General features: G+C 35.4%; 1 long non-coding RNA gene across 1 annotated transcript; it reads right to left on the bottom strand.

The window, feature by feature from the left end:
* Window positions 1-8,066: 8,066 nt before the first annotated feature.
* Window positions 8,067-11,118, bottom strand: LOC122026087. The gene is made up of 2 exons (XR_006124015.1): window positions 10,006-11,118; window positions 8,067-8,262 (listed from the first exon to the last, which is right to left on the bottom strand). It is a non-coding gene; the product is annotated as an uncharacterized LOC122026087 (long non-coding RNA).
* Between the last annotated feature and the right edge of the window lie 2,128 nt (window positions 11,119-13,246).

Below are 13,246 nucleotides of genomic sequence, written 5' to 3' on the forward strand. Positions count from 1 at the left end.
ATTAAGTTAAACATGATTTAGAAACCCAAAATAAGTTCATATCTATTGAATTTATTAGAAATTTTCATGGTATATAATTTCTAAAAAATTTTCTAATTTGACTCTTATGAAATCTAAAATGTCAATTTAGCCTATATAATTTCTAGAAATTTTTTAATTTGACCCTTATAAAATCTAAAATACCAATTTAGTCCTTAAAAATGTCTAGAATTCTAAACATTTTAACATGCATAATTCTTTTTCAATATTCCTATTTGCTCTTTTAAGTTTGAGTTTTCTATTTGAATTATATCAAAAAGTTCTAATGGACATGTTTTTGCTAAGTTTATTTTTAACTCATTGTTTTTTTTTAATTCATGCATTTATTATGTAGTTTACATAATGATCTAGATAGTATTTTTATACCTTCATACAACTGATCAGGAGATCAGAATCGTACCTCACTTACCGTGTTAGACTCGTAATTCAAAGATTCTCCTTATCGCTGCTCTCGATGCTCATTTCGAATGAGCTTGTTTCGTCTTCGACTTCTTGATGATTTACTATAAGTGCAAGTCTGACGTAGGCCTCAATCTCGAACTCTGACGAAGACTCATCCCACATGGCTTTTAAATTTTTGTGCTTCGTTCATCTTGGCCCTTTTTTTTCTTTCTCCCTTTTCTCCAGCTTAGGGTAATCGTCCTTTATGTGTCCTTTTTTTTTATAGTTATAGCACTAAATTTTCCTTTTACTTTGGATTAGCTTCATTGCCTATTTCTTACCAAAGTTATTAGACTTAAATTTTTTTGAAAATTTCCTTACCATAAAAGCTGTTTCGTCTTCGTTGAGTGATGCGTCTGATTCTGGTTCATCTTTCTCGTTAGCTTTCAGTATTAGATTTTGGTTAACTTTTCTTCCTTATTTTTTAAATCTGCACATTTCGACTTGTGAAGTTCAAAAGTTGAAAATAAATTCTCTAAAATACTTACCTCAAAGTCTTTGGAGATGTAGAAATAGTCTATTATGGATGTTCACTCGAGTGTTTTTGGGAAAGCATTCAACGCATATCTTAGTGAGTCTCGGTTTGTTATCATTTCTGGGAGATCCGTGAGTCTGGTGATCAGCTCCTTGATTGTTGCGTGTAGATGAGCTACCGATTCTTTCTTTTCCATTCGGTGGTTGTTGAGTTGGTTGCGAAGCAGGTTGCGTCTTGCGAGTTTGGCTTCTGAGGTCCCTTTGTGCAATTCCAAGAACTTCTCCTAGAATTTTTTGGTTGATCCGTAAGCACATATTCTGTTGACTTCTTAAGATGGTGGCACACTTAGTAGGTGGAATTCCGCTCTATCGTTAGCTATGAAGTCATTTTTCTCATTCTTGATTCAAAGATATTCTTCTTTTTCTTCTCCTTATTGATATTTTGGTACTAAAAAATCATATTTAATTATTAAAATAATTTCAAAATTAGTTTTGAAAAATACCTCCATTCAACGTTTCTAGAGTGCAAACTCTCCCTTGAACTTTGACAGATAGATGCTTAGTTTGACCATCTTCTTCTTGTTTTAGCAGGCGATTAATCCTTCTAGAGCGATCTGACTCTGATACTAATTAAAGGTCCCGAGTAGGCCAATAAGAGGGGGTGAATTGCTCTGAAATAAGGTTAGCACTTCTCTCGCTTTTGGAACTTAGCAAGGAACACACATTAGTTTAATAAAAATTAAAAACATACAAACAAAGTAAGAGACAAAAGAATTTACTTGGTTTGCAACCAGAGAGGTTGCAAATCCAAGATAGTGGAAGCTCAACTAGAAGATCTCATTCGATGAAGACGGAGTAGCATCTTATAGACGTTTAACACTCGAATAGAAACAAAGAATGTATTTGGAAATGAAAGTATAGTGGTCATAAACAAGTGTTGTAATAAACTCCTAGGACCAGAGCTCTATTTATAGCCTACTGGTCGAATATGCTCGTTGGCTGACGTGGAATCTTCGGGCACCTGGAGACGGTCTGAGTGCCCTAGTGATGCACCTTATCTACTTCACAATAGTTATTCAACAACTTGATGATAAAATTTTATCCTTGCCCGAGCGCCTGGACCAGTCTGAGTACCTAGATTGGTGCTGACATGGACTTCGAATGTCATCCTCATAGCAACGTCTCGATGGTGCGCTGTTCTGGCCCAAGGTGGTTTGGGCTCCCTGACTAGTCCGAGCGCCTGGACAAGGTCCGGGGGCCTGGATAAGGTCCGGGTGCCTAGACAAGGTCCAACCACCTGAACAAGTCAACTTTATGTTGACTTGTTCGACTGTTCCAGTCGCTTGGGTGATTCTCCGACCATCCAGAATTGAGCTCACTCGAACCTAACTCCGGCCTTCTCCTCGAGCAATCTTCCCCTCCAGCTTCTCGTCCTTCGGAAGCGTCGTACGCGTCCTTCTCGTCCACTGATGTATTCTTTCGCAGCTCCTAATCTCTCGGATGTACTGAGCTTGTCAACTCGCTTCCCCTGTCATTTTTCTCGCTCGCTGCGTCTTCTGCTCGACTTCTTGTCTTCCTAAGTCCCTACACACTTAGACACAATACATCAAATAATGCAGAGTCTAATTTAACCTGCTTAATAACATCAAAAACCAATCCAGGATACTTATACCCCCATGGGGATAAAATGTTAAATCAGGTAACATTGAATCTGGGGTGACCAACCCAACCCTATATAAGTTTCCTATCACCCGTTAGGATAAATCGAGAAGCGCTCATGACAAGCGGCCTAGAAGCTCCTTGTCATATGATTGTGCACTCCATTTGGAGGAAAAACAACTGTAAATACGTCAACCATGTGTGCCTAAGTGACAACTTAGCATCCTTCCGCTGTACCGTAACTCCTGGGCCTCTTTTTTTTTTTTTTTTTTTTTGTAGATGTGTCACTTACCCCCGGGACTATGGTGTAGCGGAAAGATGCCAAGTTATCACCAAGACATCTACAGTTCGAGCTCCAGTTATGGTGTATTTGAAGAGATTTTTTTTTTCCAAATGGGGGTTGCACTCACGAGTGCTAGGCTTCTAGACCACTCGCCATTAACACTTCTTGATTTACTACGACCGATAGAAAACTTCCATAAGACCAATCCAATTATCCTAGATTCGATGTTACCTAGTTTAATATTCCAATACAAGAATAAGATAGATGTCATTTCTAATTAAATTAATCAACCTTCCTAATCCTCCACTAACTCAATTACATGGATTGTGTTAAATTATGCAAGTGGAGTGTAAACAAGAGGAGCCAAAAATATCATGCAACAGAAGAAAAAATGTTTATAACCAACCAAACTAGGTCCCTTGATTGTTGAATGATTTCTCCACGATGTGTACTTTCCGCATTCCAAATGCTATCAAGAACATTGAAATGATCTTACGTAGTAAAATCCCATGATTTATAACTAGAGAGCATCCAAAGACAATGATTAAAGACTTGAATAAATTTATTATCAACCGATAGCAATATTATTAATGTTCAAAAATTAAAATCTACAATCTCCCATTTAAATTTCACTGCCGCTTGAAATAATAAAAAATAAAATAAATCTACAATCTCCAATTTCATTGCTTGAAGTTTCCAACTTCCACAAGATTAGAATCACTAAGTTGCACCCTTCCCGCATATTTTCCTCATCCACTCAAAGATATTAAAAATATATCTAAAATATATTACCATTTTAAATGGAAATTTATATCTCATTTTAATGGATAATTAACCCTTCCCCCGTATGATATTTAATTTTAATAAAAAAAAAGTAACTCTTAAATTTAGATACTTACATATAAATTTTAAAATTACAAAATGGTGCATGAGTAAATTTCGAAAAATATAAAAAATAATTTGTTGGTTGTGGACGGATAAGATGCATTGACAGGATGATCCAACGGTCAGACTCTTGTTCTCTGAAACTGAAAGAATGCAATCCCGTGGCGAAACGTGGCGCTCCCTCATTGACCCGTTGGCATCCACGTACGTAATGACAGCGTGCCCCAGGGGAAAAAAACAAATAATTTCCGTAGTGCACGTCTCAATTTTGAAACCCACCAGAGCCTGTGGCTGATGGCTCGAAACACCATCGCTAGTACTGGACGTTTCTGACCAACGAGGGTAACCATGCGGGTTGAAGTGCCAGGTCTCGCAACTTTTAGCATCTGCAAAATTTAAAGCAGTCAATGGCCTCCTTTTTTATTCTGAAATTATCATTTTATTACTGCTTTTAATAAAACCTTTATCAGCAAACTTTTTTCTGCTTTAACAATTTTTTCAATAAATTACATATCACGTTTTGCAGGCTTTAATGATGTATCAAGATGTTTATTACCTTATAAACGCCAAAATTTTATCACTTTAGTTCCTCAAATGATTACAGATCAAGTGAACAACAAAATGACATCACTTAATCTATCAGGTAGAACCAACTCTAATTAGCTGATTTATTATTACGGGTATTCCATGCTTTCCATGGGGAGATTGATCTACAATTTATAATGTGAAATGTATTATACTCTTATGAAGTATAATAATACAATCAAGTTGTTTGTTAGAGTTTGCAGAATTATAAACTATTTGAACTGAGAGAGGTAGATGAATCGTATGCCACATGCCAAGATTGTTTGCACTGAACACTGATTAATAATGAATTTGTTAACATCAACTTATAAAGGATATTAGGTTAGTGATTAAGCTGAGAAATAAAATAATGTGTCAAGGAGCTAATCAGAATGATTAATTAAGCAGAAGGTGATTAATTAGGTCATTTGTTAAGCTAATTAAGCATTCTCTTCTCCATAATAGATAAATAGAAATCAGAAAGATGTTCCTACTTTTAAAGTTAGTTAATTTTTGATAATTTTTTAAAGGACGCATCTAAGGTTTGAGATTACCAAAAGATACTCCGAGATCTGAGAATGCCCCAAAAATGCACTTTTTCCCATTTTACCCCCATGCAAATTTTATGCATGTAACAATTTTCATCTCTTCTCTTTCTTTTAAATTTAATTAAAATTTTCTCTCCTGCATGTAAAATTTCTATGATATTAATTTTTAAAAATCAGTATTATAGTTTAATTACACCAACACCACAAAAATACTAGAGTTTAAAAACCAACACCACTATAGTACTAATGTTTAAATCAGCATCATAGTGTTCTATTGATGTGTTAAATTGTGATGTTAATTTTTTAAAAATAATAAAAAATGACATATTTGGACTATGGAGCATTGCAGAAATCTATAAGAGTTGGAATGAGTCCAATCAGAGCTATCAAACTCCATCAATGAGTTTTGACTGACACCCATCGATGGATGTAGGGGATTTAATTTTTTTTAAAAATTGGCATGTAATGAAAGAGAGTAGTGTAGCATATTATTAATGCAGTTGGCATTAATCATTGAACTTTGATTTTTAATAAATGATAAACGGTTAAAGTTAGAATGATCTGATACTTTTACCGAGTGTGTAGGAATTGATGGATCTAAAGGACTTGACACCAGACTGAAGTCTAGTTAGATCTGAAGATCTGATAACTGGTACGAAATCTAGATATACCAAAGTGTGACCTGATATTTGGTATGAAGTCCAGTTGGGTCAGTGGAATCTGACAACTAACTAAAGTTTAGTTGGGTTTGTGGACCTGATAACTGGCAAGAAAATCTGGTGGATCAAGAGGCAAGTCAAGTGATTGCAAATGGTAAGTAAAGGTAAGTAACGAAAAGATTCAATGAAAATACGTTCCCGGTTAAGGGACCAACAGGTGTCGATTCAACCTAGGATTTCAACGAAACTAAAAGTCAAGACCAAATAGTCCGAAAACTATCAAATATATTACTACTCTTCTTTTGATATTATTACTTGTGTTAACCTTGTGATGTAAGAAATCAAAAAGCTAAAAAAAGGGTCCAGGCGCCTAAACACGATCCAGGCGCCTAAACACAGTCTAGGCACTCGGACTTGGTCCAGGCGTCCGGTAAGGGACTGAACCAAGCAGGCCACCAGTTGAGGTGACAAAGTCTGATAAGCAGACACACATCAAGGTCCAAGTGCCCGGACTAGTCTGAGCGCTCGGAGATGGATATATTTTCAAAAATAGAGTTTCGCCATGGTGCAGCCACAACAGCACTCCAGACACTCGGGGTGGTCTAGGCGCCCGAACATGGATAAGTCAGCGAAGTCCCAAGATCGGATAGGCCTTGTTGGAGGCACCCGAGGATGGCCTGGACTTTTGAAAAACGCCTATAAAAAGGACTTCGATCAGAAGCTTCAGATCAACATTCGCTCTAACTTTCGTACTCGCTCGCTGCTCCAAGAAGACTCTTACGACACTAAAAGGCTACTTCCGACAACCAACGATCAAACTTCTACTCCTTTTTGTTGTCAGTATATTTTTATTTACCTATATTATACTTAAAATTATGTAATTTTTGAGTTTATAGTGATTGTCCATCAATATGTCTAAGGGACCTGAGTCTTTGAGTAGGAGTTGTCGAACGCTCCGAACAAAGTAATCGACTAAGTTCTTGTGTTTTGTTCTTCTTATGCTTTCCTTTCTTATACTCTACTATGTATTTTCTTTTATGTTTCGAAAAAGATAAAGCATCTTTAAAATACATGTGATTCACCTCCGCCCCCTCAAGTGTCAACGGTCCTACACAGCAAAGGTATTTCTGATATCCATGTTTGATTCTGACAACCCTATAATAATGTATGTGTATGTATTAATTGTCTTAAAGTCATAAGCTTTGAAACCTTCTGATCACTACTATTAATGACTTCAAACTGATATCTTTGAACACCTATAGACTTTGGGATACTTCAGAAATATGTAGCACTTAGAATGGGTTTGATCAGAGCTCTTTAAGTCCATCGATAGGTTTTGACTGAAATCCATTGATCCCTTTAAAAAAGCTTTAAACGATATTTTTTGGGCTCACAACTGAGCTATTATGAGTGCCACTCAGTAACAAATGTAGATATATGAATGAGCTTCGATTCAAAAAAAAAAAAAATACGTTTCGTTCTGATACCCAAATTAAAAGATATGACCTCCGAAATCAAGCAATTGATACAAACATACACATAACTTATTATAAGAATGTCAGAATCAGGCATGGACACCATAAATATATTCACTGCACTACTCTCTTCCATTACTTGCCAACTTTTAAAAAATCCAAAATCACCTAGGTCTACAATGAATTTCAATCAAGATTTATTATAGGCCTAGAGAGCTCAGATCAGACTCATTCTAAGTCCAGTGAATTTATCTAGTGTAGAAGAATCAAAAGGTGTCCTCCTTTACTATTTCTAGACCTTCCCAACAATGCTCAAAACGATTTTAAAATTTCATAACATTATGGTGTTGGTCTTAAAAATTAGTACTACTTTAGTGCTGATCTTTCAAAATTAGCACCAGGCTTTTTGAGAAGAACACAACACTATGATGTTAATTTTGGAATACCAACACCACAGCGATGCTGGTCTACCAAGACCAACACCTATGTTCATGCAACTTGGCACACAAATATAACTTCTTGTTGGAGACAACCATTAATTCACAACATCTCTATATTCTTCATACTCAGAGCTTTCATCTCATTGCAAATTTTTAGAATTATATTTCCCTAAGTCCATCAATGAGTTTTGATCGAAACTCATTGATGGACCTAGAGAACTCAGATCAAACTCATTCCAAGTCTCGTGGGTTTCTTTAGTGCCCCTGAATCCAAGTGCGCCCTCAATTATCATTTTCCAAAGTTTCTCAAAAGGTTTAGAAAGTTTCAGACTATGTGTCAATTGGGATGAACTCATAATTTGTTTAAGATGTAACGACCACCCTTCTTACTACTACTACTACTATCTAAAGTGACCGTTACTTAACTATTAACTCTACTTAATCGGTGTGATCGAAACCACGAGGAATCCCTACCGAATAATTTTGACAGAATCTCCCCTGTACCGGTGACCAAATTCATCAATACATGCAAATAATACACAGCCACATGCGGCTGGAACATATATCAAACAACCACGCAGTAATAACATTCCAAAACAAAGATAAACTCACATGACATGAACTATAAAGTACAATCTCAAATGTTTACAATCCACTAAAACATGGAAAACTTAGTAATAAAGAAAGAAAACTAAAAGAACTCTTTTCTAGCTCCAAGACTTCCATAGTCCTGGCATCACACACCATTCGCACCACCTTGTCACATTCCTTGCTAGATCTTTTCCTTTCCTTTATCTGCAGTAAGAGGAAATGCAGTCTATAAGCAAAATTTGTTTAGTAAGCGCTATCTAACTCACAAAAACACGAATATGCATGTATACAGAAAGAACTAGAAATTATATGCTCTAAAAGAAAGTAAAGCATAAACATAACTGCTCATGTCAAACTAATAGCAAAGAAAAACTAAGGAATCTACCCATGCAATTCTAATAGCTAATCATGCTATACCAGGATAAAACTGCATGCTAGGAATAAAGCTAAACATGTGAAAGCTGCTCATCCAATAGGTAAACATGAAAAACTACTCATCTACTATATAAACATGGTAGAATAAATAACTAAACTTGCTGATTTTAGAACTATATGAAACTTATTTCATTTGTTCGAAACTTATACTTATATATTTCAAAATAATAATCAACTTTTCTTGGGCCCGACATTGTACCAATTTGCGCGCATCCTTAATATGAGTCGAGGTAGCTAATCCCGAAACTACTAAGGTACTTCTAGACGATCTTGTGCCTAGGGGCGATCTAGGAGCCCGCCCAATGGACCTTGTGTCCGGTACATGCCATTAAAAAATGTAAAATACTTATATTCTTTATAACTATAACTTCCTTATACTTGTTATTCTTTAATTCTCTTATAACAAAATGCCTTGGCATTTATTCAAACACTTAGTGTGCTTTTAATCCTAGACTTCTGAAATTTAGGATCAATTTAAGACCTTGGTCTTTTCTTACTTATAATCACTCATAACCCCTAAAAAAGTTTAATAGAACACTATATGCATAAAAATTCTAGAGTTTCACAGAATAAACACAATTCTGCATATTAAGCTCTAAAGAAACTAGAAACTGATTGTTTTAAAAGGAAGGCTACTCATACACATCTAATAACATAAGGAACTAGAAATCTGCTTTAAGATTGGAGTTCTGCATATTGAGGTAACAAGGAAAACTCAAATCTGTATACTTCAAGTTCAGATTTAACATAAGCAAATTATCTAAACCTCATGCTCAGATTTAACATAAGCAAATTATCTAAACCTCATGCTCAGATTTAACATAAACCAATTATCTAAACCTCATGCTCAGATTTAACATAAACAAATTATCTAAACCTCATGCTCAAATTTAACATAAAGAACCTCAAATCCATATACTTGAATGGAAGTAGCATATCTAAACCTCAAGCTCAGATTTAACATAAGCAAATTATCTAAACAGAAACTCAAAGTGGGGCTGTTTGTGCCCATTTCATAGCGAGAAAACTAATACTTATACTTTACACAAAAGGGCTGTCCTTGCCCATTAAATAATGCTAAAAAGGTCTAAACTAGTTAGAACCTGAAACTCTCTAAAACTTATACTTCTTATACTTTAAAATATTAATCTTTTCCTATCAACTCTAGAAATCACTAGTATTTAGAGCTCCTAACATCTCCAGAACAAACTCCAAAACAGTTTCCAAAAGTTAATAAAACTCTTTACAAACTCTATTCCATATGGACAACTGGAAGCAAAATACTGGAAACAATTTAACAAGTTCATCTAAACCTAAAAAAAAAACATCATCAAGAATTAGCTAAAACCTTGTAACTGGAATCTTAAACAAACCTATGTAAAACTAGTTCAAGCTTATACCTTTATAAAGCATCAGAAATCCTTAAACATGCCATATCAGAACTCTACACTAATTCCTTATAAATAAGCATGCACTGTTCGGAAATCCAAATGAATTTACAAGAAATCTTACTTCAATCCATAAACCTAACCGCCCATGCCATGCCCAACAGGAGAAGGACTCAACACCTACAATGAAAAGTTCAAGCAACCTTGCTATCCTTTCAAATTCCCGGAAAGGAATTTGAAAGCAAAGCTGTACACAAAATCTGAAAGCAAGGTCAACAAAGCACGCTAGTTACAGGAAACCAATGGCACAGAAAAAAATTTGAAATCTTAAAGCATACTATAGCAGCAATGCAAAGAGAAAATAAGCATTGGTCTCTGTCTACTATAGCCACACATAATCTCCTAAAGGTTAGGAACATGCACAATTTAATAAAATCTATTAGAAAGGGTGATACCGTAAGCCCTTAATAAACGCATTGGTAGATTTCTGTTAAGAACCAAACATCAATTGTTCTATTAAGCAGCGCATTGACAGATTTTCTATTAAGCACATGCTGTTAAAAGGTTGATTGCTATGTGCCACGGCAAGGGAACCAGATTATAAAACTGGGAAGCCAACTACATGTTCAATTCATTCAAATCTCTTCTCTTCTTCCTTATAAAACTCACAGTAGCAGCTTCAAACACCTAAATCTTACCACTTATTCTGAAAGCTCAAAAGAAACTCAATCAAACTCGGATCCTTTGTACCCCATAGCAGTAAACCCTAAACCATAACCCTTATAGTATAATTCAAATACTAGAAGAACTAAACCCCTAGCAAAACCCGAAATTTCCTCACGGCGCATTCCAAAACACCAAAACAAAACTTCACAGTATACTAAAAAACAATCAAAAACCAGGAAACTCCAAATTAAATTCGGAACTACTCTTACCGCAGGTGAGTAGCAACTTACCATGCGATTTCTTGGACTTACAGCCGAGGAAGGCAGCTAGGGCTTCGGGGAGATGAAGACTTCGGCTTCTCTTCCGTGCTCACGCGTTCTCTTCGACGAGAGGAGCTCGGATCCGCAAGGTTCGCCGGAAGAAGGCCTTCGCCAGCCGCCGGAGACGAAGCTAGGGCTTCGTATTCCTTCGCTCGGGCAGAAACGGCGCCGTCGCACGCGAGAAGCAGAGGAGAAAAGGTTCGGGTGAGAAGAAGTTTAGGTTTCGGGAAAAAAAACTTAAACCTTTTCTTATAACCAAGATTTTTATTAATTACTATACTTTAAATATTACTCACTCTTAATTAATTAAGGTGTTAATTAGTTTTTTAATTAACACCGCCCGCCAACACAGCTGGTTAGGCAGATTTTGCTCAGGTCAAAGGTCTCGGCTTCGAACCCTCAGCGGCACACTTTTATTTCAATTTATTTTAAACATTCCTTACTACTGCTTATAAATATGTCATTCCATATATTTTCACAAAAGGGTCGCAGATAAGTTGGCTGGCTGGTTTCCGTTATGGTTCGGTATAGGTTTAAGGTTCAGGTTCACGGTTCGAATTTTGGCTTTGACAATTTTTGTCAAAACTTCCTTCGTTTAGTAAAAATACTAAATGACCTCCAAAAATTACATAAAAATACTCTAAATTTTTTTAAAAATCTCTAGAATATTTTAAAAGTATTTTCAAATATTTTTAAATTACTTTTGGGACTCGAAATGTAGAAATTTGGATTGTTACATAAGAGCTAAGACCTAGGCTTTCATATCATATATACCACATCTTCCATCTTATGATAAGGTTTCATAAATTCAAATTTTCTAAGTTTATCAATGAATTATGATCAAAACCAATTAATAGATCTAGAGAACTCAAATCATACACATTCCAAGTCCAGTGGATTTATCTAATGCAGAAGAGTCCAAAGGTGTCCTCCTTTACTATTTCTAGACCTTCCAGCAATACTCAAATAATTTTAAAATTCTAGAACATTGTGGTGTTGATCTTAAAAGATTAGCACTACTTTGATGTTGATCTTCCAAAACTAGCGAAGTTTTATGAGAAGATCACAACACTGTAGTGCTAGTTTCTTAATACTGACACCATAGTGGTCCATCAATGGGGTTCTTTATTGTTTTTAAAAAATTAATACCACAGCTTAACACATCAGCACCGTTGTGGTGCTGGTTTTTTAACACCAACACCATAATGATTATTTTTTTAGTTGGCATTAGATATCCTGCTCATTAAATAGACTAATCCCTAGAGTGATTGATCTAACCCCATTTTTCACAGGCCACTAAATCAGAAAGTACTCATGGAGACCCATCTAAATAGTCAATATTCTTAAATCTACTTCTTACTAGAAGAAAAATCTCCTATAATATATTACAGTTGAGATTCAAACTTTAAATCCTTTAATTATTTGTTGATGGATTTAACATTGCATCATTGCTCAGAATATTACTATAATGATTATCGTAATAAAAAAAAGTGATTATACTCACCCCATGTAAACACCCCCAATAGTTGTTGCATGTTTATAAAGAAAAGAGAATAATTTAATTTAATTTAATTAAAAAAAAAAAAGAAAAACACCAACTTATTGCATGCATGGAAGAAATTGGAATAAAAATCAACTTTGGAGAGAGATAAAACAGAAGAAAAAAAAAAAGTGTCTTTTTACCTTCTTAAATCTCGGGGCACTTTTTGTGCCATTTCAAATTTTAGGTGCGTCTTTTCAAAAATTATAGTAGTTCATATTTTAGACTCAAAGGCATTGAACTTCATCATCGTTTGCCCAACATTGGACCCCCAACATTCAATTCAAGCGTAATTGATCTCAATTAGTCTAATTAATCGGGGTAGAATAGATTGGCCGATCCGAAGGACCAAAATTGGCCTAATTGATAGGAATGAGCTACTTGGTTTAGGGAAGTCAGGTGATGTGGCCAAACAGGATGAACTGAATGGGTTAATTCAAGCTAAATAAGGTAAGCCATTCGTATGGTCAAACTGACCAGGTTAATTAAGATTCTGAATATTGGTCAACAACGCAGACCTAAACATAATTACTTCTTTACGTAGTTAATCTCTTCCTTTATAGTTTCTCTTACTTAGCTATGGTCTTAGGCGCATTCTCTATTCCTAAAACCATCAACGAAGCCACCCAAATATTAGAGAACTCTTAAGGAGATTCCAATGACAACCTTGATAATATACTACAACACTATTTACATATTTAGGTTGTCATCCAGATATTTAAGATTTGATCCTTAACTATGATGTATTTATAGGAATTCTTCTTCTAAATGAGGGGTGCAACCAAAGGATACTGGACTTCTGGGCTGACCGTCATATGCGCTTTCCAATTTACCCTAAT

The sequence above is a fragment of the Zingiber officinale genome, chromosome 1A (assembly GCF_018446385.1).
Source record: "Zingiber officinale cultivar Zhangliang chromosome 1A, Zo_v1.1, whole genome shotgun sequence".
Taxonomy (NCBI): Eukaryota; Viridiplantae; Streptophyta; class Magnoliopsida; order Zingiberales; family Zingiberaceae; genus Zingiber; species Zingiber officinale.